Below are 25,423 nucleotides of genomic sequence, written 5' to 3' on the forward strand. Positions count from 1 at the left end.
GAAAGTGTAATCCAAAGTTTGCAGGTGGTGAATGGAAAGGTGAGCTCTAAAATTAGCAACTCCTCAATCCAACAGTTTGGTGACTGTCCTTTGTTTGTCATGCTGCTCTCTTATACAGTTGTACTTCCTGCTTCCTGTCATGTGTCTAGTCACATGGCAGGCCAACCATCCATTTTTTAAAGACACACACTCACTTAAAATGTTAAGAGTAATAAAATGGCCTAAAAAACATGTAAAACACTTAAAACTCTATAATACATTTAAATGATTGTAATAAATAGAGCGGTAAAACACGTCTTTCTAAAAGCCAGCATATTATATAAATAGTGAAGAAAAGGCAAAAGCTTACAGCACCTGGTATTCCCAGGCGGTCTCCCATCCAAGTACTAAGCAGGCCCGACGCTGCTTAGCTTCCGAGATCAGACGAGATCGGGCGCTCTCAGCGCGGTATGGCCGTAAGCGAGGGCTGCTCCAAAAAGTGGGCTATTTAAAGATCAGCCTCCGTAAAAGCCAGCATATTATAAAAATAGTGAAGAAAAGGCAAAAGCTTACAGCACCTGGTATTCCCAGGCGGTCTCCCATCCAAGTACTAAGCAGGCCCGACGCTGCTTAGCTTCCGAGATCAGACGAGATCGGGCGCTCTCAGCGCGGTATGGCCGTAAGCGAGGGCTGCTCCAAAAAGTGGGCTATTTAAAGATCAGCCTCCGTAAAAGCCAGCATATTATATAAATAGTGAAGAAAAGGCAAAAGCTTACAGCACCTGGTATTCCCAGGCGGTCTCCCATCCAAGTACTAAGCAGGCCCGACGCTGCTTAGCTTCCGAGATCAGACGAGATCGGGCGCTCTCAGCGCGGTATGGCCGTAAGCGAGGGCTGCTCCAAAAAGTGGGCTATTTAAAGATCAGCCTCCGTAAAAGCCAGCATATTATATAAATAGTGAAGAAAAGGCAAAAGCTTACAGCACCTGGTATTCCCAGGCGGTCTCCCATCCAAGTACTAAGCAGGCCCGACGCTGCTTAGCTTCCGAGATCAGACGAGATCGGGCGCTCTCAGCGCGGTATGGCCGTAAGCGAGGGCTGCTCCAAAAAGTGGGCTATTTAAAGATCAGCCTCCGTAAAAGCCAGCATATTATATAAATAGTGAAGAAAAGGCAAAAGCTTACAGCACCTGGTATTCCCAGGCGGTCTCCCATCCAAGTACTAAGCAGGCCCGACGCTGCTTAGCTTCCGAGATCAGACGAGATCGGGCGCTCTCAGCGCGGTATGGCCGTAAGCGAGGGCTGCTCCAAAAAGTGGGCTATTTAAAGATCAGCCTCCGTAAAAGCCAGCATATTATATAAATAGTGAAGAAAAGGCAAAAGCTTACAGCACCTGGTATTCCCAGGCGGTCTCCCATCCAAGTGTAACAATCGGCCTTATCAGCCGAGTTACAAGACTAAAATGGGATCAGATTTAACTGTGAGAGATGACTAGTGGTTAAAAGAATGAGACATAAAAGAAGATTGGTTTAAATAGATTTGGTTTATTTACAAGGTTCACATAAAAGACTTTAAAACAACACGATAAAACGAGGTAAACGCTGTTAAAAGAATACAGTTCATTTGTCCATACCCTAAAAACAGTCCAAGAATCCCAGTGTGTTGATAAGTCCAATGTGAGTGTCCACCGGTGTATATACAATCCACAGAAAGTGTAATCCAAAGTTTGCAGGTGGTGAATGGAAAGGTGAGCTCTAAAATTAGCAACTCCTCAATCCAACAGTTTGGTGACTGTCCTTTGTTTGTCATGCTGCTCTCTTATACAGTTGTACTTCCTGCTTCCTGTCATGTGTCTAGTCACATGGCAGGCCAACCATCCATTTTTTAAAGACACACACTCACTTAAAATGTTAAGAGTAATAAAATGGCCTAAAAAACATGTAAAACACTTAAAACTCTATAATACATTTAAATGATTGTAATAAATAGAGCGGTAAAACACGTCTTTCTAAAAGCCAGCATATTATATAAATAGTGAAGAAAAGGCAAAAGCTTACAGCACCTGGTATTCCCAGGCGGTCTCCCATCCAAGTACTAAGCAGGCCCGACGCTGCTTAGCTTCCGAGATCAGACGAGATCGGGCGCTCTCAGCGCGGTATGGCCGTAAGCGAGGGCTGCTCCAAAAAGTGGGCTATTTAAAGATCAGCCTCCGTAAAAGCCAGCATATTATATAAATAGTGAAGAAAAGGCAAAAGCTTACAGCACCTGGTATTCCCAGGCGGTCTCCCATCCAAGTGTAACAATCGGCCTTATCAGCCGAGTTACAAGACTAAAATGGGATCAGATTTAACTGTGAGAGATGACTAGTGGTTAAAAGAATGAGACATAAAAGAAGATTGGTTTAAATAGATTTGGTTTATTTACAAGGTTCACATAAAAGACTTTAAAACAACACGATAAAACGAGGTAAACGCTGTTAAAAGAATACAGTTCATTTGTCCATACCCTAAAAACAGTCCAAGAATCCCAGTGTGTTGATAAGTCCAATGTGAGTGTCCACCGGTGTATATACAATCCACAGAAAGTGTAATCCAAAGTTTGCAGGTGGTGAATGGAAAGGTGAGCTCTAAAATTAGCAACTCCTCAATCCAACAGTTTGGTGACTGTCCTTTGTTTGTCATGCTGCTCTCTTATACAGTTGTACTTCCTGCTTCCTGTCATGTGTCTAGTCACATGGCAGGCCAACCATCCATTTTTTAAAGACACACACTCACTTAAAATGTTAAGAGTAATAAAATGGCCTAAAAAACATGTAAAACACTTAAAACTCTATAATACATTTAAATGATTGTAATAAATAGAGCGGTAAAACACGTCTTTCTAAAAGCCAGCATATTATATAAATAGTGAAGAAAAGGCAAAAGCTTACAGCACCTGGTATTCCCAGGCGGTCTCCCATCCAAGTACTAAGCAGGCCCGACGCTGCTTAGCTTCCGAGATCAGACGAGATCGGGCGCTCTCAGCGCGGTATGGCCGTAAGCGAGGGCTGCTCCAAAAAGTGGGCTATTTAAAGATCAGCCTCCGTAAAAGCCAGCATATTATATAAATAGTGAAGAAAAGGCAAAAGCTTACAGCACCTGGTATTCCCAGGCGGTCTCCCATCCAAGTACTAAGCAGGCCCGACGCTGCTTAGCTTCCGAGATCAGACGAGATCGGGCGCTCTCAGCGCGGTATGGCCGTAAGCGAGGGCTGCTCCAAAAAGTGGGCTATTTAAAGATCAGCCTCCGTAAAAGCCAGCATATTATATAAATAGTGAAGAAAAGGCAAAAGCTTACAGCACCTGGTATTCCCAGGCGGTCTCCCATCCAAGTGTAACAATCGGCCTTATCAGCCGAGTTACAAGACTAAAATGGGATCAGATTTAACTGTGAGAGATGACTAGTGGTTAAAAGAATGAGACATAAAAGAAGATTGGTTTAAATAGATTTGGTTTATTTACAAGGTTCACATAAAAGACTTTAAAACAACACGATAAAACGAGGTAAACGCTGTTAAAAGAATACAGTTCATTTGTCCATACCCTAAAAACAGTCCAAGAATCCCAGTGTGTTGATAAGTCCAATGTGAGTGTCCACCGGTGTATATACAATCCACAGAAAGTGTAATCCAAAGTTTGCAGGTGGTGAATGGAAAGGTGAGCTCTAAAATTAGCAACTCCTCAATCCAACAGTTTGGTGACTGTCCTTTGTTTGTCATGCTGCTCTCTTATACAGTTGTACTTCCTGCTTCCTGTCATGTGTCTAGTCACATGGCAGGCCAACCATCCATTTTTTAAAGACACACACTCACTTAAAATGTTAAGAGTAATAAAATGGCCTAAAAAACATGTAAAACACTTAAAACTCTATAATACATTTAAATGATTGTAATAAATAGAGCGGTAAAACACGTCTTTCTAAAAGCCAGCATATTATATAAATAGTGAAGAAAAGGCAAAAGCTTACAGCACCTGGTATTCCCAGGCGGTCTCCCATCCAAGTACTAAGCAGGCCCGACGCTGCTTAGCTTCCGAGATCAGACGAGATCGGGCGCTCTCAGCGCGGTATGGCCGTAAGCGAGGGCTGTTCCAAAAAGTGGGCTATTTAAAGATCAGCCTCCGTAAGAGCCAGCATATTATATAAATAGTGAAGAAAAGGCAAAAGCTTACAGCACCTGGTATTCCCAGGCGGTCTCCCATCCAAGTACTAAGCAGGCCCGACGCTGCTTAGCTTCCGAGATCAGACGAGATCGGGCGCTCTCAGCGCAGTATGGCCGTAAGCGAGGGCTGCTCCAAAAAGTGGGCTATTTAAAGATCAGCCTCCGTAAAAGCCAGCATATTATATAAATAGTGAAGAAAAGGCAAAAGCTTACAGCACCTGGTATTCCCAGGCGGTCTCCCATCCAAGTGTAACAATCGGCCTTATCAGCCGAGTTACAAGACTAAAATGGGATCAGATTTAACTGTGAGAGATGACTAGTGGTTAAAAGAATGAGACATAAAAGAAGATTGGTTTAAATAGATTTGGTTTATTTACAAGGTTCACATAAAAGACTTTAAAACAACACGATAAAACGAGGTAAACGCTGTTAAAAGAATACAGTTCATTTGTCCATACCCTAAAAACAGTCCAAGAATCCCAGTGTGTTGATAAGTCCAATGTGAGTGTCCACCGGTGTATATACAATCCACAGAAAGTGTAATCCAAAGTTTGCAGGTGGTGAATGGAAAGGTGAGCTCTAAAATTAGCAACTCCTCAATCCAACAGTTTGGTGACTGTCCTTTGTTTGTCATGCTGCTCTCTTATACAGTTGTACTTCCTGCTTCCTGTCATGTGTCTAGTCACATGGCAGGCCAACCATCCATTTTTTAAAGACACACACTCACTTAAAATGTTAAGAGTAATAAAATGGCCTAAAAAACATGTAAAACACTTAAAACTCTATAATACATTTAAATGATTGTAATAAATAGAGCGGTAAAACACGTCTTTCTAAAAGCCAGCATATTATATAAATAGTGAAGAAAAGGCAAAAGCTTACAGCACCTGGTATTCCCAGGCGGTCTCCCATCCAAGTACTAAGCAGGCCCGACGCTGCTTAGCTTCCGAGATCAGACGAGATCGGGCGCTCTCAGCGCGGTATGGCCGTAAGCGAGGGCTGCTCCAAAAAGTGGGCTATTTAAAGATCAGCCTCCGTAAAAGCCAGCATATTATATAAATAGTGAAGAAAAGGCAAAAGCTTACAGCACCTGGTAGTCCCAGGCGGTCTCCCATCCAAGTACTAAGCAGGCCCGACGCTGCTTAGCTTCCGAGATCAGACGAGATCGGGCGCTCTCAGCGCGGTATGGCCGTAAGCGAGGGCTGCTCCAAAAAGTGGGCTATTTAAAGATCAGCCTCCGTAAAAGCCAGCATATTATATAAATAGTGAAGAAAAGGCAAAAGCTTACAGCACCTGGTATTCCCAGGCGGTCTCCCATCCAAGTGTAACAATCGGCCTTATCAGCCGAGTTACAAGACTAAAATGGGATCAGATTTAACTGTGAGAGATGACTAGTGGTTAAAAGAATGAGACATAAAAGAAGATTGGTTTAAATAGATTTGGTTTATTTACAAGGTTCACATAAAAGACTTTAAAACAACACGATAAAACGAGGTAAACGCTGTTAAAAGAATACAGTTCATTTGTCCATACCCTAAAAACAGTCCAAGAATCCCAGTGTGTTGATAAGTCCAATGTGAGTGTCCACCGGTGTATATACAATCCACAGAAAGTGTAATCCAAAGTTTGCAGGTGGTGAATGGAAAGGTGAGCTCTAAAATGAGCAACTCCTCAATCCAACAGTTTGGTGACTGTCCTTTGTTTGTCATGCTGCTCTCTTATACAGTTGTACTTCCTGCTTCCTGTCATGTGTCTAGTCACATGGCAGGCCAACCATCCATTTTTTAAAGACACACACTCACTTAAAATGTTAAGAGTAATAAAATGGCCTAAAAAACATGTAAAACACTTAAAACTCTATAATACATTTAAATGATTGTAATAAATAGAGCGGTAAAACACGTCTTTCTAAAAGCCAGCATATTATATAAATAGTGAAGAAAAGGCAAAAGCTTACAGCACCTGGTATTCCCAGGCGGTCTCCCATCCAAGTACTAAGCAGGCCCGACGCTGCTTAGCTTCCGAGATCAGACGAGATCGGGCGCTCTCAGCGCGGTATGGCCGTAAGCGAGGGCTGCTCCAAAAAGTGGGCTATTTAAAGATCAGCCTCCGTAAAAGCCAGCATATTATATAAATAGTGAAGAAAAGGCAAAAGCTTACAGCACCTGGTATTCCCAGGCGGTCTCCCATCCAAGTACTAAGCAGGCCCGACGCTGCTTAGCTTCCGAGATCAGACGAGATCGGGCGCTCTCAGCGCGGTATGGCCGTAAGCGAGGGCTGCTCCAAAAAGTGGGCTATTTAAAGATCAGCCTCCGTAAAAGCCAGCATATTATATAAATAGTGAAGAAAAGGCAAAAGCTTACAGCACCTGGTATTCCCAGGCGGTCTCCCATCCAAGTACTAAGCAGGCCCGACGCTGCTTAGCTTCCGAGATCAGACGAGATCGGGCGCTCTCAGCGCGGTATGGCCGTAAGCGAGGGCTGCTCCAAAAAGTGGGCTATTTAAAGATCAGCCTCCGTAAAAGCCAGCATATTATATAAATAGTGAAGAAAAGGCAAAAGCTTACAGCACCTGGTATTCCCAGGCGGTCTCCCATCCAAGTGTAACAATCGGCCTTATCAGCCGAGTTACAAGACTAAAATGGGATCAGATTTAACTGTGAGAGATGACTAGTGGTTAAAAGAATGAGACATAAAAGAAGATTGGTTTAAATAGATTTGGTTTATTTACAAGGTTCACATAAAAGACTTTAAAACAACACGATAAAACGAGGTAAACGCTGTTAAAAGAATACAGTTCATTTGTCCATACCCTAAAAACAGTCCAAGAATCCCAGTGTGTTGATAAGTCCAATGTGAGTGTCCACCGGTGTATATACAATCCACAGAAAGTGTAATCCAAAGTTTGCAGGTGGTGAATGGAAAGGTGAGCTCTAAAATTAGCAACTCCTCAATCCAACAGTTTGGTGACTGTCCTTTGTTTGTCATGCTGCTCTCTTATACAGTTGTACTTCCTGCTTCCTGTCATGTGTCTAGTCACATGGCAGGCCAACCATCCATTTTTTAAAGACACACACTCACTTAAAATGTTAAGAGTAATAAAATGGCCTAAAAAACATGTAAAACACTTAAAACTCTATAATACATTTAAATGATTGTAATAAATAGAGCGGTAAAACACGTCTTTCTAAAAGCCAGCATATTATATAAATAGTGAAGAAAAGGCAAAAGCTTACAGCACCTGGTATTCCCAGGCGGTCTCCCATCCAAGTACTAAGCAGGCCCGACGCTGCTTAGCTTCCGAGATCAGACGAGATCGGGCGCTCTCAGCGCGGTATGGCCGTAAGCGAGGGCTGCTCCAAAAAGTGGGCTATTTAAAGATCAGCCTCCGTAAAAGCCAGCATATTATATAAATAGTGAAGAAAAGGCAAAAGCTTACAGCACCTGGTATTCCCAGGCGGTCTCCCATCCAAGTGTAACAATCGGCCTTATCAGCCGAGTTACAAGACTAAAATGGGATCAGATTTAACTGTGAGAGATGACTAGTGGTTAAAAGAATGAGACATAAAAGAAGATTGGTTTAAATAGATTTGGTTTATTTACAAGGTTCACATAAAAGACTTTAAAACAACACGATAAAACGAGGTAAACGCTGTTAAAAGAATACAGTTCATTTGTCCATACCCTAAAAACAGTCCAAGAATCCCAGTGTGTTGATAAGTCCAATGTGAGTGTCCACCGGTGTATATACAATCCACAGAAAGTGTAATCCAAAGTTTGCAGGTGGTGAATGGAAAGGTGAGCTCTAAAATTAGCAACTCCTCAATCCAACAGTTTGGTGACTGTCCTTTGTTTGTCATGCTGCTCTCTTATACAGTTGTACTTCCTGCTTCCTGTCATGTGTCTAGTCACATGGCAGGCCAACCATCCATTTTTTAAAGACACACACTCACTTAAAATGTTAAGAGTAATAAAATGGCCTAAAAAACATGTAAAACACTTAAAACTCTATAATACATTTAAATGATTGTAATAAATAGAGCGGTAAAACACGTCTTTCTAAAAGCCAGCATATTATATAAATAGTGAAGAAAAGGCAAAAGCTTACAGCACCTGGTATTCCCAGGCGGTCTCCCATCCAAGTACTAAGCAGGCCCGACGCTGCTTAGCTTCCGAGATCAGACGAGATCGGGCGCTCTCAGCGCGGTATGGCCGTAAGCGAGGGCTGCTCCAAAAAGTGGGCTATTTAAAGATCAGCCTCCGTAAAAGCCAGCATATTATATAAATAGTGAAGAAAAGGCAAAAGCTTACAGCACCTGGTATTCCCAGGCGGTCTCCCATCCAAGTACTAAGCAGGCCCGACGCTGCTTAGCTTCCGAGATCAGACGAGATCGGGCGCTCTCAGCGCGGTATGGCCGTAAGCGAGGGCTGCTCCAAAAAGTGGGCTATTTAAAGATCAGCCTCCGTAAAAGCCAGCATATTATATAAATAGTGAAGAAAAGGCAAAAGCTTACAGCACCTGGTATTCCCAGGCGGTCTCCCATCCAAGTGTAACAATCGGCCTTATCAGCCGAGTTACAAGACTAAAATGGGATCAGATTTAACTGTGAGAGATGACTAGTGGTTAAAAGAATGAGACATAAAAGAAGATTGGTTTAAATAGATTTGGTTTATTTACAAGGTTCACATAAAAGACTTTAAAACAACACGATAAAACGAGGTAAACGCTGTTAAAAGAATACAGTTCATTTGTCCATACCCTAAAAACAGTCCAAGAATCCCAGTGTGTTGATAAGTCCAATGTGAGTGTCCACCGGTGTATATACAATCCACAGAAAGTGTAATCCAAAGTTTGCAGGTGGTGAATGGAAAGGTGAGCTCTAAAATTAGCAACTCCTCAATCCAACAGTTTGGTGACTGTCCTTTGTTTGTCATGCTGCTCTCTTATACAGTTGTACTTCCTGCTTCCTGTCATGTGTCTAGTCACATGGCAGGCCAACCATCCATTTTTTAAAGACACACACTCACTTAAAATGTTAAGAGTAATAAAATGGCCTAAAAAACATGTAAAACACTTAAAACTCTATAATACATTTAAATGATTGTAATAAATAGAGCGGTAAAACACGTCTTTCTAAAAGCCAGCATATTATATAAATAGTGAAGAAAAGGCAAAAGCTTACAGCACCTGGTATTCCCAGGCGGTCTCCCATCCAAGTACTAAGCAGGCCCGACGCTGCTTAGCTTCCGAGATCAGACGAGATCGGGCGCTCTCAGCGCGGTATGGCCGTAAGCGAGGGCTGCTCCAAAAAGTGGGCTATTTAAAGATCAGCCTCCGTAAAAGCCAGCATATTATATAAATAGTGAAGAAAAGGCAAAAGCTTACAGCACCTGGTATTGCCAGGCGGTCTCCCATCCAAGTGTAACAATCGGCCTTATCAGCCGAGTTACAAGACTAAAATGGGGTCAGATTTAACTGTGAGAGATGACTAGTGGTTAAAAGAATGAGACATAAAAGAAGATTGGTTTAAATAGATTTGGTTTATTTACAAGGTTCACATAAAAGACTTTAAAACAACACGATAAAACGAGGTAAACGCTGTTAAAAGAATACAGTTCATTTGTCCATACCCTAAAAACAGTCCAAAAATCCCAGTGTGTTGATAAGTCCAATGTGAGTGTCCACCGGTGTATATACAATCCACAGAAAGTGTAATCCAAAGTTTGCAGGTGGTGAATGGAAAGGTGAGCTCTAAAATTAGCAACTCCTCAATCCAACAGTTTGGTGACTGTCCTTTGTTTGTCATGCTGCTCTCTTATACAGTTGTACTTCCTGCTTCCTGTCATGTGTCTAGTCACATGGCAGGCCAACCATCCATTTTTTAAAGACACACACTCACTTAAAATGTTAAGAGTAATAAAATGGCCTAAAAAACATGTAAAACACTTAAAACTCTATAATACATTTAAATGATTGTAATAAATAGAGCGGTAAAACACGTCTTTCTAAAAGCCAGCATATTATATAAATAGTGAAGAAAAGGCAAAAGCTTACAGCACCTGGTATTCCCAGGCGGTCTCCCATCCAAGTACTAAGCAGGCCCGACGCTGCTTAGCTTCCGAGATCAGACGAGATCGGGCGCTCTCAGCGCGGTATGGCCGTAAGCGAGGGCTGCTCCAAAAAGTGGGCTATTTAAAGATCAGCCTCCGTAAAAGCCAGCATATTATATAAATAGTGAAGAAAAGGCAAAAGCTTACAGCACCTGGTATTCCCAGGCGGTCTCCCATCCAAGTACTAAGCAGGCCCGACGCTGCTTAGCTTCCGAGATCAGACGAGATCGGGCGCTCTCAGCGCGGTATGGCCGTAAGCGAGGGCTGCTCCAAAAAGTGGGCTATTTAAAGATCAGCCTCCGTAAAAGCCAGCATATTATATAAATAGTGAAGAAAAGGCAAAAGCTTACAGCACCTGGTATTCCCAGGCGGTCTCCCATCCAAGTGTAACAATCGGCCTTATCAGCCGAGTTACAAGACTAAAATGGGATCAGATTTAACTGTGAGAGATGACTAGTGGTTAAAAGAATGAGACATAAAAGAAGATTGGTTTAAATAGATTTGGTTTATTTACAAGGTTCACATAAAAGACTTTAAAACAACACGATAAAACGAGGTAAACGCTGTTAAAAGAATACAGTTCATTTGTCCATACCCTAAAAACAGTCCAAGAATCCCAGTGTGTTGATAAGTCCAATGTGAGTGTCCACCGGTGTATATACAATCCACAGAAAGTGTAATCCAAAGTTTGCAGGTGGTGAATGGAAAGGTGAGCTCTAAAATTAGCAACTCCTCAATCCAACAGTTTGGTGACTGTCCTTTGTTTGTCATGCTGCTCTCTTATACAGTTGTACTTCCTGCTTCCTGTCATGTGTCTAGTCACATGGCAGGCCAACCATCCATTTTTTAAAGACACACACTCACTTAAAATGTTAAGAGTAATAAAATGGCCTAAAAAACATGTAAAACACTTAAAACTCTATAATACATTTAAATGATTGTAATAAATAGAGCGGTAAAACACGTCTTTCTAAAAGCCAGCATATTATATAAATAGTGAAGAAAAGGCAAAAGCTTACAGCACCTGGTATTCCCAGGCGGTCTCCCATCCAAGTACTAAGCAGGCCCGACGCTGCTTAGCTTCCGAGATCAGACGAGATCGGGCGCTCTCAGCGCGGTATGGCCGTAAGCGAGGGCTGCTCCAAAAAGTGGGCTATTTAAAGATCAGCCTCCGTAAAAGCCAGCATATTATATAAATAGTGAAGAAAAGGCAAAAGCTTACAGCACCTGGTATTCCCAGGCGGTCTCCCATCCAAGTACTAAGCAGGCCCGACGCTGCTTAGCTTCCGAGATCAGACGAGATCGGGCGCTCTCAGCGCGGTATGGCCGTAAGCGAGGGCTGCTCCAAAAAGTGGGCTATTTAAAGATCAGCCTCCGTAAAAGCCAGCATATTATATAAATAGTGAAGAAAAGGCAAAAGCTTACAGCACCTGGTATTCCCAGGCGGTCTCCCATCCAAGTGTAACAATCGGCCTTATCAGCCGAGTTACAAGACTAAAATGGGATCAGATTTAACTGTGAGAGATGACTAGTGGTTAAAAGAATGAGACATAAAAGAAGATTGGTTTAAATAGATTTGGTTTATTTACAAGGTTCACATAAAAGACTTTAAAACAACACGATAAAACGAGGTAAACGCTGTTAAAAGAATACAGTTCATTTGTCCATACCCTAAAAACAGTCCAAGAATCCCAGTGTGTTGATAAGTCCAATGTGAGTGTCCACCGGTGTATATACAATCCACAGAAAGTGTAATCCAAAGTTTGCAGGTGGTGAATGGAAAGGTGAGCTCTAAAATTAGCAACTCCTCAATCCAACAGTTTGGTGACTGTCCTTTGTTTGTCATGCTGCTCTCTTATACAGTTGTACTTCCTGCTTCCTGTCATGTGTCTAGTCACATGGCAGGCCAACCATCCATTTTTTAAAGACACACACTCACTTAAAATGTTAAGAGTAATAAAATGGCCTAAAAAACATGTAAAACACTTAAAACTCTATAATACATTTAAATGATTGTAATAAATAGAGCGGTAAAACACGTCTTTCTAAAAGCCAGCATATTATATAAATAGTGAAGAAAAGGCAAAAGCTTACAGCACCTGGTATTCCCAGGCGGTCTCCCATCCAAGTACTAAGCAGGCCCGACGCTGCTTAGCTTCCGAGATCAGACGAGATCGGGCGCTCTCAGCGCGGTATGGCCGTAAGCGAGGGCTGTTCCAAAAAGTGGGCTATTTAAAGATCAGCCTCCGTAAGAGCCAGCATATTATATAAATAGTGAAGAAAAGGCAAAAGCTTACAGCACCTGGTATTCCCAGGCGGTCTCCCATCCAAGTACTAAGCAGGCCCGACGCTGCTTAGCTTCCGAGATCAGACGAGATCGGGCGCTCTCAGCGCAGTATGGCCGTAAGCGAGGGCTGCTCCAAAAAGTGGGCTATTTAAAGATCAGCCTCCGTAAAAGCCAGCATATTATATAAATAGTGAAGAAAAGGCAAAAGCTTACAGCACCTGGTATTCCCAGGCGGTCTCCCATCCAAGTGTAACAATCGGCCTTATCAGCCGAGTTACAAGACTAAAATGGGATCAGATTTAACTGTGAGAGATGACTAGTGGTTAAAAGAATGAGACATAAAAGAAGATTGGTTTAAATAGATTTGGTTTATTTACAAGGTTCACATAAAAGACTTTAAAACAACACGATAAAACGAGGTAAACGCTGTTAAAAGAATACAGTTCATTTGTCCATACCCTAAAAACAGTCCAAGAATCCCAGTGTGTTGATAAGTCCAATGTGAGTGTCCACCGGTGTATATACAATCCACAGAAAGTGTAATCCAAAGTTTGCAGGTGGTGAATGGAAAGGTGAGCTCTAAAATTAGCAACTCCTCAATCCAACAGTTTGGTGACTGTCCTTTGTTTGTCATGCTGCTCTCTTATACAGTTGTACTTCCTGCTTCCTGTCATGTGTCTAGTCACATGGCAGGCCAACCATCCATTTTTTAAAGACACACACTCACTTAAAATGTTAAGAGTAATAAAATGGCCTAAAAAACATGTAAAACACTTAAAACTCTATAATACATTTAAATGATTGTAATAAATAGAGCGGTAAAACACGTCTTTCTAAAAGCCAGCATATTATATAAATAGTGAAGAAAAGGCAAAAGCTTACAGCACCTGGTACAGATCTGGCCATTAAAAATGCGTCTATTTTCACGCGGCAGCCTGCAATTCGGCACGCGTGGCCACGCGTCCTGCCGCAGCGGCTTTTTTAGATTTTTTTACAACGTTGTTGCGCTTTATATAATATCCACCAGGTGGCGCAAGGAACAACATTCTGTAGCCAAACACCATGGCCAGCTCTAGGGGGCGTTGTTCACAAATACCAGTACCATAGTTCAATGATTCCTCTTTCCTGAAATTATGGTTCAAACCAATAGCAAAAAGATAGCCTATTCATAAGCAGGTGCAGTTGTATTGTTATTTTGTTTTCTTTCTTTGTTTTCCTGACGAACATTTATTAGACTGCATCGGAAATAGAAATGTTAATTTCGGTTATGTGACGTAAACCGCTAAATTCGTTTTCAGGGATTAATTATACACAAGCAAGAAGCAGCATAAACATCAGAACCTCACGCGCAGAGCTTATGCACAGAGAAAAACCCTATAAACCTATTTATAATAATAAATAAAATAGGCCCACATAAGAAATATATGTTTTTCTTTTCTGAATGAATAATAATTTAACAAATTAATAAGTAGCAAGCCTGTATGCAGAATTTTGGGCAATTTCTGTGATGCGCCCTTAAACCAGCATCTTGTTTCCATTTTTATTTTATTTTTTTTTATTTTTTTTACAAATAGCCTACACATCTTTTTTTTTTTTTTGTGATTGTGATTGTACACAAATAACATTAATATGTAAAATAGCATAGTTTTGAGCAATGCCGTACTCTTGAACGAGTATTGTAAGCTGTATCCACTTTATTAAGGGGAAACAAATCAAGTGATCCTGACGGCGCCGCAGGCAGTTAAATAACTCGACAACTTTCACCTTCAGAATAAAATACATTATATATTTCAGCCTTTTAAAGCAACATCAAATTAAGATATGCATGTTTAAGAGGTAGTTCGTCTTTTTCTTTTTCTAAGATACACAATTTTAGATACACTGACAATTAATTTGAGTAGAGACAGATAGAAATGGGAAGGATAAATATAAACTACAGTATTTTTGCGTTTATGGTGCTTAGAAATTTATTCTAAGCGGGCAGCGGGCGAATAATATAGTTAATATAGCGCGGAGCGGGTGGATGCGGAATAAAACCTTGTGGAAGCGGGACTGGAAAAGCACTTTGTTATATCCTCAGGGCTCTCAAGTTTTGGAAAAAGTTTGGAGTGAGATTTTATCTGTTAGGGGAGGAGCCACTCAAATATCTGCAGCAGCGGCCCCTCGGCCCCACGCAATTCTCTCCAGTTTTTGGTAAAAGTTCAACTATCTATTGTTCATAATTAACCTGCACAAAATAAAAAAATATAACAACTGGTAGATCTGATAAGTCAAATTCATGTATCAAAAGTAAAAAAAGAAATTTGGCCCCAAACGAGCAAACTAAACATCAGTGCTCAATGCACATACTGTAAACATACATGAGGATTGCAGAACTTGCTCATAGCATGTATGTCAATCTGTGTGTGTGTTTGTGAAAGAGAGAGGGTACATATTTCAGCTTACTAATGTCATTTTGTATTTCAAGTGTTTATTGCACACTTTGATGCCTTGATGACAGTGGTAGGGGCTTGAACTTAGCTAGAGTAATTAGTTACATGTAACTGGATTATGTAATTGAATTATAAATTACATTTAACTAATCTGTTACAGTTACTAAGAAATAACAGATATAGTTAAATTACAGTTACTTTTAAAAATGTTTACAATTACAAAGTGGGTTACATGTAAATATTTTGATTGATTTGTTTCCCAAATCGCATGCTTTAAAATAAGAGACACCAATGTTTCAGGAGTTAAACAGAGGTGCTAAAGATTTTGTGGTGGCTGTGCTTTAAAATTAAATTATTATAATCTTAATTCAAGTGATGAAGGATTTTGTAAAATTGACAGTAATTAGTGTTGAGTGCTACTGTAAGGTAAACCTGCCTGCTTAAAAAGTTTTTAAAAGGATTAACAGTTGAAAACATTCCTTAGAAATTTAGTAATCAAATGTAATGTTACATTACCTCTAAAGCAACTGAAATAGTTACACTACTTTTAAATTACATTTTAAATAGGGAAATTTAATCTGTAGCCTATTACAGCCTATTTCCAAAATAACCTTCCCAACAATGTTGATATGTATTTTGAAATATATAAAACAATTTATTTTATTTGGATGAATTTGTCTGTCTTTTTTAGCAGATTTACCAATTATCTTGTCTTTTCCTTAATTTCAGGCCCACAATTAGTTAAAGCTGTTGAAGAACTAATAATTTTGCACAAATTTGGCTGTAATCCCCAACATAAATTCTCACTATCTTTGATCACAGGCAAGTGATTTTTTCTAGGAATCGTAAAATGGAAAAAATAAATAAATAAATAAAAATAAATATGAAAAACCCTGCTGCATTTATTTAGTTTCTAGTAAATACAAATGGCAACGTCCGCTCCGAGACCGCAACGCGACCACCTCCTCAACTGTAGTAAACGCTTCCACTGCGAGAGAAAGCCGCAGACCCGCAACGATTCCACCGCTGACCTTGTCCCGTGTGTGCGCGTCTACGTTGCCTAGTGACGAACGTGATTGTAGCGGGATCACGTAATATACCAGAAAACAACAAATTATAATTTTTTGGCTGGTAGGTGCCATTTAACTCTCAAGACAGCTATGAGCTTGGCAGATTACTTCTCTCTCTGCAAAGCCTGCACCTCGTCCATTTACGCCATATAGCGGGACAAGTTATCCCTTAACGTTACTTTTCAGCGTGAGAAATACAAGGTGTGGCGTGAGAGCGTGTGAACTGGTTGAAATGCGTGAGTCTCACGGCGAATGCGTGAGACTTGAGAGCCCTGTATCCTATAGACTATTTAGATACTTCATCATCAAGCAAAAATTTATTCATAAGCAGGAGCAGTTTTATTATTATTTTATTTTTATTTTTTTTCCTGACGAACTTTTATTAGACTGCATTGAAAATAGAAATGTTAATTTCTGTTTTTTTTTCCAAACGACAACCGACGCGTTTAGTTATTATTAACGACAAGATTGTGTTAAATTACATTTAAATTGAAACGTGGCTGTGACACATTAATAGCAGTTAAATTCGTTTTAAGGGGTTAATTGTACACAAGCAAAAAGCAGCATAAACATCAGAACATCACGCGCAGATCTTATGCACAGAGAAAACCCCAAAAAGCTGTATGTAAAATAAATAAAAATGCCCATATGCGAAATATAAATTTCTTAATGAATAATAATTTAACAAAACGAAATAAAATAAAATTAATAAGTAGCAAGCCTATATGCAGAATTGTAGGCAATTTCTGTGACGCGCCCTTGAACCAGCATCTTGTTTACATTTTTTTTTTTTTTTACAAATAGCATACACATCTGTTTTTTCATTGTGATTGTACACAAATAACAGAAATATGTAAAATAGCATAGTTTTGAGCAATCCCGTACTCTTGAAGGAGTATTGTAAGCTGTATCCACTTAATTAAAGGGGGAAAAACGTGATCCTGACGGCGCCGTAGACAGTTAAATAACTGGACCACTTTCACCTTCAGAATAAAATACATTATATATTTCAGCGTTTTAAAGCAACATCAAATTAAGATATGCATGTTTAAGAGGTAGTTCCTCTTTTTCTTTTTCTAAGATACACAATTTTAGATACACTGACAATTAATTTGAGTAGAGATAGAAATGGAGAGGTTAAATATAAACTACAGTTTTTATAGAGTTAAAATTTAATTAATTTATTTATTAGTATTATTACTATTATTATTTTGATTTGTTTTTGCGATTTTGGTGCTTAGAAATTTATTCTAAGCGGGCAGCGGGCGAATAATATAGTTAATATAGCGCGAGCGGGTGGATGCGGCATAAAACCTTGTGGAATCGGGATTGGAAAAGCACTTTATTGTTATATCCTATAGAGTAGACTATACTTCATCATCAAGCATGGGCGTCGGAAGCAAAATAAATGTGGGTGGGTCCTCCCCCAGAAAAATAAATACTTTAGTATATGCCATTTTCTGTAGCCTGGTGCCTTTTATTTAATGTTTTTACACAATGCAAATACTCCATATTTACAAATATTACAAAAGACGGCTGTTCTGCAACATTTTCAGTGGCGTAAGTGATAATACGAGTAACATATCGTTTTTGACGCGGGAGACCCGAGTTCGCATCCGCCTTTTGGTGAAATCATTTTCGAAATCGTCTCCCTTTTTACTTATATCACATCGGAAAGGCATTTGTTTATTTGTTAATTAATGAAATAATTGAAAAGTTGAAATAAAGTATCAACTAGGGTTAGGTCACCTACCGTAAATGTATCTGAGCACTATACTGTACTTTTAGGAGTGTTAATAATTAATTTTATTATTACTATTATTATTATTATTATTATTATTGTTATTATTATTATAATTATTATTATTATTATTATTGTCTTTAGATTTGTTCTTACATTTTGATGCCGTACATTATTATGGCGCACTGCCCATGCAGTTTTTTTTTTCTTTTTTCTTAAAAACTAATTGAAGTGAAAGGGAAGAAACCCATGTAGATTTGGCCTAATGTCCATAAATACTATAGCCTAGTATTATATCCTAATATAGAAAATAATTTAGACAAATAAACAGAAGGCTCACTTTTCAAAACAATAAAGCTTAGCCTATATGACTGACAACGAATACAACAATTGTTAAGTATCAAAAGTGCTCCAGTGAGTTATGCAGTTTTTTTCCACATTTTTTTCTTTTTCTTTTTAAAGTGGAAAAGTAGTTCTTCTATTTCGGAGAAGTTCATTAAGTCTGTCTCTTAACAGCTTCCAGTCACGAACTGCGGGTACTCCGACCAACGATCAGTAAAAGTTTTTTTTTTTTTTTTCATCTTTAAACAGCTCCGATTTACATCATTTTAGCCTGGAACTAGGCTTAAGTCTGTTCTGGGAAACCAAAGGGAAGTGTATTTTTTATTTTATTTATTTTTTTTTTTTCAGTTTTCTGAAAAGTAGCCGTTAATGAGGCATCAGAGTTAAGCGGCATGCAGTATAAAGAGCGAAATGTTTATGAATGGCAGAGTGGGGGTGGGGTGGGGTGTTGAATGCTGTCTGTTGCCTTGTTGTAATCAACATTTGGAGACTATTTTGGGGGTGCTGGGGGCGGATTCCGACTGCATTCAGTTGCATTTCGAATTCAGCATTCAAATGCATGCCAGGGAGAAGGGGAAAGCTTTCCTCACACGCTCCACTTTTTTCAAAACATTAGTGTCCAACCTGACACGCGGGTCAGTGGATAAACAACCCGAACCCGACCGTTTTCAAATAACCCACCCGCAACTCGGACCGCAGAATAAAAAAAAATAAATATTGTACCCGACCCGCCTCCTGACCCCTATGTTTAATACTGAAGTGATTAAGCTGTGGAGATGCGGTCTGAAATATCCCGACATCAGAAATCCATTGGTGTACAAGCTAAAAAATAAAATTAAAATAAAATAATGTGTCCTGTTGTAAAGTCATTGCCGTATTGTTGTGTATGAGGTTCAGATGGTATTATTTTAAGAAATATATATGTTTTAGGATTCTCCTTATTTTTGTTTTAGACATCCATCAATTACGGTGAATAAAAAAAATTCCGCGCTGGTGGAAACAAGACTTTCGCTTCTACTTTTGAGACCGGTGTTCGGACGTTTTTCTAAAAAAAAAGAAAACAAAAAAAAATAAGAATTCAAAATTCAAAATTTATTGTCATAAAAACAGAAGGTGAATATAATTCAAAAATGTTAAGTATTTGCTGATTAAAGAAAACATGAAGGATGCCGCTTAATATTTGGCTTTTACGTGAACTTTAAAGCTTATCCCTCATTCCATTTGTTTTCTTTGTTTTGTAATCTTTATATTATTTTCGTGAAATGTATTTTTGCTCAACATGCATTTCTCGTGGCCACGAGTTTAATGAATAAACCAACCTGCGTGCCATTAGTAACCCAGAATTATTTGAGATATTTCGTTTTGAGTTAAGAAATTGTTTGCCTATATTAATTGTTATAGAAATTAATACAATATTAAATAATTATACAGGCGATGCTGTATATGCTAATGCTGTCTGTGCGCAATGTAGACAGCTTTCACAAGTGTTTACATGTATTACATGTTGGCCTACTTCAATTAAATAGCCCTGCAAGAAACATTTCATGCATCCCACAATCTTGTCCATTGACTGACCTTCTTTTTTTCCCATTATATTTGTATTATTCGTTTGTATTCGTTATTTTTTCCTTCATTTTGATCTCGTTACATAACATTCTGAATGTAAATGATACTGTAAAGGTGCTATGACTGGGGTTTTTACTGGAATGCAGTTTAAAGGTTAAATTTAACATATATTGTATTTTATTTAGTCTAACTAATAGACAAATAACTGAAGAGTGAATCATTCACGTAGTTTCATTTGGAAATAATTTATCGTCACACAGTAAAATAGGCCTACATTCCTTCTCTTAACTAAAGAATTGAACATATAAAATATGAATTGAACATATTTTATTTTGTTTAGTCTAATTAATAGACTAGACTATATAAATATTAAACTGTTTTACTGAGAAATGAATCATTCACGTAGTTTCATTTGTAAATGAAAACATGCTCATTTATCGTCACACACGGGGATAAATACAATCAAAAAGTCAAAACGTAATTGGCATAATTGTCAGGCGTTAAAAATAAATAGCCCTAACCAGGTATTGAAATAATAATAACCTATAATAAGAATAAATAATAAGTGATTTAGAGCTATCTACTTTTTTCTTTATTGTGAATCGCTTAACCTAAATAACTTTATATATGCTATTTGGCATATATTTAGCAAATATTGTGAACTACAATTATGCCAATAAAGTTTTGACTTTATGATTGTATTAATGCCCGTGTGTGACCATTCGATTTACAAATGGAACGTGAATGATTCACTCGACAATGAAACACTATATAGGTTATAATTAGACTAAAAATGAATATATGCCATATAGTATAATCAAAGCTTTCATGGCATGTCAGCATTTATCATTTAGATTCGGAATGTTAAGAGATCGAAATTAAGGGGGACATACTGAATATAAACGAATAATAAATTTATTACAGAAAAAAAAGGATCAATTAATGGATAAGACTTAAGGATGCATAAAATGTTTCTTGCAGGGCTATTTAATTTGAAGTACTTACATGTAATAAATTCTTGATAAACTTTTGAATGCTGTCTACATCGCGCACAGACATTCGCATATACAGCATTGCCTATTGTTAATATATAACTTAATATTGCATTAATTTCTATAACAATTAATAAAAACATTTCTTAACTCAAAATAAAAAATATTAATAAACCTGTCTCTGATAATCCTGGGTTATTGTCACACAGTTTGTTTATGCATTAAACATAAGGATGTCGCTACCTCCACAAAATGATCTTGTGGCCTCGACCTAATATGACCTTCCCAGGAATTAATATCTCGTGGCAATGACAAAAAGTAATATGATGTTCCCACGAATTCACATGTGTGGCCACGACAAACATAAGTGAACCGAAGGTGTCCCCTCCAGGTTACCGTACCTTTTAGTTTTCAGCCTGCTCCAGTCCAGTGCGTTACATGACTGCCCCCTACTGATCATGTCTTTCCTGTGTCAGAGCATTTTCTAGGATCCTTCGCAATACACCGGCGTCACGCGAGACCACTTTACTTCCCGCGCGCATTTTAAATGGCCAGATCTGTATTCCCAGGCGGTCTCCCATCCAAGTACTAAGCAGGCCCGACGCTGCTTAGCTTCCGAGATCAGACGAGATCGGGCGCTCTCAGCGCGGTATGGCCGTAAGCGAGGGCTGCTCCAAAAAGTGGGCTATTTAAAGATCAGCCTCCGTAAAAGCCAGCATATTATATAAATAGTGAAGAAAAGGCAAAAGCTTACAGCACCTGGTAGTCCCAGGCGGTCTCCCATCCAAGTACTAAGCAGGCCCGACGCTGCTTAGCTTCCGAGATCAGACGAGATCGGGCGCTCTCAGCGCGGTATGGCCGTAAGCGAGGGCTGCTCCAAAAAGTGGGCTATTTAAAGATCAGCCTCCGTAAAAGCCAGCATATTATATAAATAGTGAAGAAAAGGCAAAAGCTTACAGCACCTGGTATTCCCAGGCGGTCTCCCATCCAAGTGTAACAATCGGCCTTATCAGCCGAGTTACAAGACTAAAATGGGATCAGATTTAACTGTGAGAGATGACTAGTGGTTAAAAGAATGAGACATAAAAGAAGATTGGTTTAAATAGATTTGGTTTATTTACAAGGTTCACATAAAAGACTTTAAAACAACACGATAAAACGAGGTAAACGCTGTTAAAAGAATACAGTTCATTTGTCCATACCCTAAAAACAGTCCAAGAATCCCAGTGTGTTGATAAGTCCAATGTGAGTGTCCACCGGTGTATATACAATCCACAGAAAGTGTAATCCAAAGTTTGCAGGTGGTGAATGGAAAGGTGAGCTCTAAAATGAGCAACTCCTCAATCCAACAGTTTGGTGACTGTCCTTTGTTTGTCATGCTGCTCTCTTATACAGTTGTACTTCCTGCTTCCTGTCATGTGTCTAGTCACATGGCAGGCCAACCATCCATTTTTTAAAGACACACACTCACTTAAAATGTTAAGAGTAATAAAATGGCCTAAAAAACATGTAAAACACTTAAAACTCTATAATACATTTAAATGATTGTAATAAATAGAGCGGTAAAACACGTCTTTCTAAAAGCCAGCATATTATATAAATAGTGAAGAAAAGGCAAAAGCTTACAGCACCTGGTATTCCCAGGCGGTCTCCCATCCAAGTACTAAGCAGGCCCGACGCTGCTTAGCTTCCGAGATCAGACGAGATCGGGCGCTCTCAGCGCGGTATGGCCGTAAGCGAGGGCTGCTCCAAAAAGTGGGCTATTTAAAGATCAGCCTCCGTAAAAGCCAGCATATTATATAAATAGTGAAGAAAAGGCAAAAGCTTACAGCACCTGGTATTCCCAGGCGGTCTCCCATCCAAGTACTAAGCAGGCCCGACGCTGCTTAGCTTCCGAGATCAGACGAGATCGGGCGCTCTCAGCGCGGTATGGCCGTAAGCGAGGGCTGCTCCAAAAAGTGGGCTATTTAAAGATCAGCCTCCGTAAAAGCCAGCATATTATATAAATAGTGAAGAAAAGGCAAAAGCTTACAGCACCTGGTATTCCCAGGCGGTCTCCCATCCAAGTACTAAGCAGGCCCGACGCTGCTTAGCTTCCGAGATCAGACGAGATCGGGCGCTCTCAGCGCGGTATGGCCGTAAGCGAGGGCTGCTCCAAAAAGTGGGCTATTTAAAGATCAGCCTCCGTAAAAGCCAGCATATTATATAAATAGTGAAGAAAAGGCAAAAGCTTACAGCACCTGGTATTCCCAGGCGGTCTCCCATCCAAGTGTAACAATCGGCCTTATCAGCCGAGTTACAAGACTAAAATGGGATCAGATTTAACTGTGAGAGATGACTAGTGGTTAAAAGAATGAGACATAAAAGAAGATTGGTTTAAATAGATTTGGTTTATTTACAAGGTTCACATAAAAGACTTTAAAACAACACGATAAAACGAGGTAAACGCTGTTAAAAGAATACAGTTCATTTGTCCATACCCTAAAAACAGTCCAAGAATCCCAGTGTGTTGATAAGTCCAATGTGAGTGTCCACCGGTGTATATACAATCCACAGAAAGTGTAATCCAAAGTTTGCAGGTGGTGAATGGAAAGGTGAGCTCTAAAATTAGCAACTCCTCAATCCAACAGTTTGGTGACTGTCCTTTGTTTGTCATGCTGCTCTCTTATACAGTTGTACTTCCTGCTTCCTGTCATGTGTCTAGTCACATGGCAGGCCAACCATCCATTTTTTAAAGACACACACTCACTTAAAATGTTAAGAGTAATAAAATGGCCTAAAAAACATGTAAAACACTTAAAACTCTATAATACATTTAAATGATTGTAATAAATAGAGCGGTAAAACACGTCTTTCTAAAAGCCAGCATATTATATAAATAGTGAAGAAAAGGCAAAAGCTTACAGCACCTGGTATTCCCAGGCGGTCTCCCATCCAAGTACTAAGCAGGCCCGACGCTGCTTAGCTTCCGAGATCAGACGAGATCGGGCGCTCTCAGCGCGGTATGGCCGTAAGCGAGGGCTGCTCCAAAAAGTGGGCTATTTAAAGATCAGCCTCCGTAAAAGCCAGCATATTATATAAATAGTGAAGAAAAGGCAAAAGCTTACAGCACCTGGTATTCCCAGGCGGTCTCCCATCCAAGTGTAACAATCGGCCTTATCAGCCGAGTTACAAGACTAAAATGGGATCAGATTTAACTGTGAGAGATGACTAGTGGTTAAAAGAATGAGACATAAAAGAAGATTGGTTTAAATAGATTTGGTTTATTTACAAGGTTCACATAAAAGACTTTAAAACAACACGATAAAACGAGGTAAACGCTGTTAAAAGAATACAGTTCATTTGTCCATACCCTAAAAACAGTCCAAGAATCCCAGTGTGTTGATAAGTCCAATGTGAGTGTCCACCGGTGTATATACAATCCACAGAAAGTGTAATCCAAAGTTTGCAGGTGGTGAATGGAAAGGTGAGCTCTAAAATTAGCAACTCCTCAATCCAACAGTTTGGTGACTGTCCTTTGTTTGTCATGCTGCTCTCTTATACAGTTGTACTTCCTGCTTCCTGTCATGTGTCTAGTCACATGGCAGGCCAACCATCCATTTTTTAAAGACACACACTCACTTAAAATGTTAAGAGTAATAAAATGGCCTAAAAAACATGTAAAACACTTAAAACTCTATAATACATTTAAATGATTGTAATAAATAGAGCGGTAAAACACGTCTTTCTAAAAGCCAGCATATTATATAAATAGTGAAGAAAAGGCAAAAGCTTACAGCACCTGGTATTCCCAGGCGGTCTCCCATCCAAGTACTAAGCAGGCCCGACGCTGCTTAGCTTCCGAGATCAGACGAGATCGGGCGCTCTCAGCGCGGTATGGCCGTAAGCGAGGGCTGCTCCAAAAAGTGGGCTATTTAAAGATCAGCCTCCGTAAAAGCCAGCATATTATATAAATAGTGAAGAAAAGGCAAAAGCTTACAGCACCTGGTATTCCCAGGCGGTCTCCCATCCAAGTACTAAGCAGGCCCGACGCTGCTTAGCTTCCGAGATCAGACGAGATCGGGCGCTCTCAGCGCGGTATGGCCGTAAGCGAGGGCTGCTCCAAAAAGTGGGCTATTTAAAGATCAGCCTCCGTAAAAGCCAGCATATTATATAAATAGTGAAGAAAAGGCAAAAGCTTACAGCACCTGGTATTCCCAGGCGGTCTCCCATCCAAGTGTAACAATCGGCCTTATCAGCCGAGTTACAAGACTAAAATGGGATCAGATTTAACTGTGAGAGATGACTAGTGGTTAAAAGAATGAGACATAAAAGAAGATTGGTTTAAATAGATTTGGTTTATTTACAAGGTTCACATAAAAGACTTTAAAACAACACGATAAAACGAGGTAAACGCTGTTAAAAGAATACAGTTCATTTGTCCATACCCTAAAAACAGTCCAAGAATCCCAGTGTGTTGATAAGTCCAATGTGAGTGTCCACCGGTGTATATACAATCCACAGAAAGTGTAATCCAAAGTTTGCAGGTGGTGAATGGAAAGGTGAGCTCTAAAATTAGCAACTCCTCAATCCAACAGTTTGGTGACTGTCCTTTGTTTGTCATGCTGCTCTCTTATACAGTTGTACTTCCTGCTTCCTGTCATGTGTCTAGTCACATGGCAGGCCAACCATCCATTTTTTAAAGACACACACTCACTTAAAATGTTAAGA

At 39.6% G+C, this 25,423-nt stretch overlaps 32 non-coding genes and 1 pseudogene across 32 annotated transcripts; all 33 read right to left on the reverse strand.

Moving 5' to 3' along the window:
* Positions 1-342: 342 nt before the first annotated feature.
* LOC141305928 (5S ribosomal RNA) lies at positions 343-461 on the reverse strand. The gene has a single exon (XR_012344890.1). It is a non-coding gene; the product is annotated as a 5S ribosomal RNA (ribosomal RNA).
* An 84-nt stretch (positions 462-545) lies between these two features.
* LOC141305929 (5S ribosomal RNA) lies at positions 546-664 on the reverse strand. Its single transcript, XR_012344892.1, has one exon. It is a non-coding gene; the product is annotated as a 5S ribosomal RNA (ribosomal RNA).
* Positions 665-748: 84 nt separating this feature from the next.
* LOC141305930 (5S ribosomal RNA) lies at positions 749-867 on the reverse strand. Its single transcript, XR_012344893.1, has one exon. It is a non-coding gene; the product is annotated as a 5S ribosomal RNA (ribosomal RNA).
* An 84-nt stretch (positions 868-951) lies between these two features.
* Positions 952-1,070, reverse strand: LOC141305932 (5S ribosomal RNA). Its single transcript, XR_012344895.1, has one exon. It is a non-coding gene; the product is annotated as a 5S ribosomal RNA (ribosomal RNA).
* An 84-nt stretch (positions 1,071-1,154) lies between these two features.
* Positions 1,155-1,273, reverse strand: LOC141305933 (5S ribosomal RNA). Its single transcript, XR_012344896.1, has one exon. It is a non-coding gene; the product is annotated as a 5S ribosomal RNA (ribosomal RNA).
* Positions 1,274-2,026: 753 nt separating this feature from the next.
* LOC141305935 (5S ribosomal RNA) lies at positions 2,027-2,145 on the reverse strand. Its single transcript, XR_012344897.1, has one exon. It is a non-coding gene; the product is annotated as a 5S ribosomal RNA (ribosomal RNA).
* A 753-nt stretch (positions 2,146-2,898) lies between these two features.
* Positions 2,899-3,017, reverse strand: LOC141305936 (5S ribosomal RNA). Its single transcript, XR_012344898.1, has one exon. It is a non-coding gene; the product is annotated as a 5S ribosomal RNA (ribosomal RNA).
* Positions 3,018-3,101: 84 nt separating this feature from the next.
* On the reverse strand, positions 3,102-3,220 carry LOC141305937 (5S ribosomal RNA). Its single transcript, XR_012344899.1, has one exon. It is a non-coding gene; the product is annotated as a 5S ribosomal RNA (ribosomal RNA).
* A 753-nt stretch (positions 3,221-3,973) lies between these two features.
* LOC141305938 (5S ribosomal RNA) lies at positions 3,974-4,092 on the reverse strand. Its single transcript, XR_012344900.1, has one exon. It is a non-coding gene; the product is annotated as a 5S ribosomal RNA (ribosomal RNA).
* Positions 4,093-4,176: 84 nt separating this feature from the next.
* Positions 4,177-4,295, reverse strand: LOC141307051 (5S ribosomal RNA). The gene has a single exon (XR_012346007.1). It is a non-coding gene; the product is annotated as a 5S ribosomal RNA (ribosomal RNA).
* A 753-nt stretch (positions 4,296-5,048) lies between these two features.
* On the reverse strand, positions 5,049-5,167 carry LOC141305939 (5S ribosomal RNA). The gene has a single exon (XR_012344901.1). It is a non-coding gene; the product is annotated as a 5S ribosomal RNA (ribosomal RNA).
* Positions 5,168-5,251: 84 nt separating this feature from the next.
* LOC141307489 (5S ribosomal RNA) lies at positions 5,252-5,370 on the reverse strand. Its single transcript, XR_012346441.1, has one exon. It is a non-coding gene; the product is annotated as a 5S ribosomal RNA (ribosomal RNA).
* Positions 5,371-6,123: 753 nt separating this feature from the next.
* On the reverse strand, positions 6,124-6,242 carry LOC141305940 (5S ribosomal RNA). The gene has a single exon (XR_012344903.1). It is a non-coding gene; the product is annotated as a 5S ribosomal RNA (ribosomal RNA).
* Positions 6,243-6,326: 84 nt separating this feature from the next.
* On the reverse strand, positions 6,327-6,445 carry LOC141305941 (5S ribosomal RNA). The gene has a single exon (XR_012344904.1). It is a non-coding gene; the product is annotated as a 5S ribosomal RNA (ribosomal RNA).
* An 84-nt stretch (positions 6,446-6,529) lies between these two features.
* Positions 6,530-6,648, reverse strand: LOC141305942 (5S ribosomal RNA). The gene has a single exon (XR_012344905.1). It is a non-coding gene; the product is annotated as a 5S ribosomal RNA (ribosomal RNA).
* Positions 6,649-7,401: 753 nt separating this feature from the next.
* LOC141305944 (5S ribosomal RNA) lies at positions 7,402-7,520 on the reverse strand. Its single transcript, XR_012344907.1, has one exon. It is a non-coding gene; the product is annotated as a 5S ribosomal RNA (ribosomal RNA).
* A 753-nt stretch (positions 7,521-8,273) lies between these two features.
* LOC141305946 (5S ribosomal RNA) lies at positions 8,274-8,392 on the reverse strand. The gene has a single exon (XR_012344908.1). It is a non-coding gene; the product is annotated as a 5S ribosomal RNA (ribosomal RNA).
* An 84-nt stretch (positions 8,393-8,476) lies between these two features.
* LOC141305947 (5S ribosomal RNA) lies at positions 8,477-8,595 on the reverse strand. The gene has a single exon (XR_012344909.1). It is a non-coding gene; the product is annotated as a 5S ribosomal RNA (ribosomal RNA).
* A 753-nt stretch (positions 8,596-9,348) lies between these two features.
* On the reverse strand, positions 9,349-9,467 carry LOC141305948 (5S ribosomal RNA). The gene has a single exon (XR_012344910.1). It is a non-coding gene; the product is annotated as a 5S ribosomal RNA (ribosomal RNA).
* Positions 9,468-10,220: 753 nt separating this feature from the next.
* Positions 10,221-10,339, reverse strand: LOC141305949 (5S ribosomal RNA). The gene has a single exon (XR_012344911.1). It is a non-coding gene; the product is annotated as a 5S ribosomal RNA (ribosomal RNA).
* Positions 10,340-10,423: 84 nt separating this feature from the next.
* LOC141305950 (5S ribosomal RNA) lies at positions 10,424-10,542 on the reverse strand. The gene has a single exon (XR_012344912.1). It is a non-coding gene; the product is annotated as a 5S ribosomal RNA (ribosomal RNA).
* Positions 10,543-11,295: 753 nt separating this feature from the next.
* Positions 11,296-11,414, reverse strand: LOC141305951 (5S ribosomal RNA). The gene has a single exon (XR_012344914.1). It is a non-coding gene; the product is annotated as a 5S ribosomal RNA (ribosomal RNA).
* Positions 11,415-11,498: 84 nt separating this feature from the next.
* Positions 11,499-11,617, reverse strand: LOC141305952 (5S ribosomal RNA). The gene has a single exon (XR_012344915.1). It is a non-coding gene; the product is annotated as a 5S ribosomal RNA (ribosomal RNA).
* Positions 11,618-12,370: 753 nt separating this feature from the next.
* On the reverse strand, positions 12,371-12,489 carry LOC141305953 (5S ribosomal RNA). The gene has a single exon (XR_012344916.1). It is a non-coding gene; the product is annotated as a 5S ribosomal RNA (ribosomal RNA).
* An 84-nt stretch (positions 12,490-12,573) lies between these two features.
* On the reverse strand, positions 12,574-12,692 carry LOC141307053 (5S ribosomal RNA). Its single transcript, XR_012346008.1, has one exon. It is a non-coding gene; the product is annotated as a 5S ribosomal RNA (ribosomal RNA).
* An 8,566-nt stretch (positions 12,693-21,258) lies between these two features.
* LOC141307763 (5S ribosomal RNA) lies at positions 21,259-21,373 on the reverse strand (annotated as a pseudogene).
* An 87-nt stretch (positions 21,374-21,460) lies between these two features.
* Positions 21,461-21,579, reverse strand: LOC141307490 (5S ribosomal RNA). Its single transcript, XR_012346443.1, has one exon. It is a non-coding gene; the product is annotated as a 5S ribosomal RNA (ribosomal RNA).
* Positions 21,580-22,332: 753 nt separating this feature from the next.
* Positions 22,333-22,451, reverse strand: LOC141305954 (5S ribosomal RNA). Its single transcript, XR_012344917.1, has one exon. It is a non-coding gene; the product is annotated as a 5S ribosomal RNA (ribosomal RNA).
* An 84-nt stretch (positions 22,452-22,535) lies between these two features.
* LOC141305957 (5S ribosomal RNA) lies at positions 22,536-22,654 on the reverse strand. Its single transcript, XR_012344919.1, has one exon. It is a non-coding gene; the product is annotated as a 5S ribosomal RNA (ribosomal RNA).
* An 84-nt stretch (positions 22,655-22,738) lies between these two features.
* LOC141305958 (5S ribosomal RNA) lies at positions 22,739-22,857 on the reverse strand. The gene has a single exon (XR_012344920.1). It is a non-coding gene; the product is annotated as a 5S ribosomal RNA (ribosomal RNA).
* A 753-nt stretch (positions 22,858-23,610) lies between these two features.
* LOC141305959 (5S ribosomal RNA) lies at positions 23,611-23,729 on the reverse strand. Its single transcript, XR_012344921.1, has one exon. It is a non-coding gene; the product is annotated as a 5S ribosomal RNA (ribosomal RNA).
* A 753-nt stretch (positions 23,730-24,482) lies between these two features.
* Positions 24,483-24,601, reverse strand: LOC141305960 (5S ribosomal RNA). The gene has a single exon (XR_012344922.1). It is a non-coding gene; the product is annotated as a 5S ribosomal RNA (ribosomal RNA).
* An 84-nt stretch (positions 24,602-24,685) lies between these two features.
* On the reverse strand, positions 24,686-24,804 carry LOC141305961 (5S ribosomal RNA). Its single transcript, XR_012344923.1, has one exon. It is a non-coding gene; the product is annotated as a 5S ribosomal RNA (ribosomal RNA).
* Between the last annotated feature and the right edge of the window lie 619 nt (positions 24,805-25,423).

The sequence above is a fragment of the Garra rufa genome, unplaced genomic scaffold (assembly GCF_049309525.1).
Source record: "Garra rufa unplaced genomic scaffold, GarRuf1.0 hap1_unplaced_002, whole genome shotgun sequence".
NCBI lineage: Eukaryota > Metazoa > Chordata > Actinopteri > Cypriniformes > Cyprinidae > Garra > Garra rufa.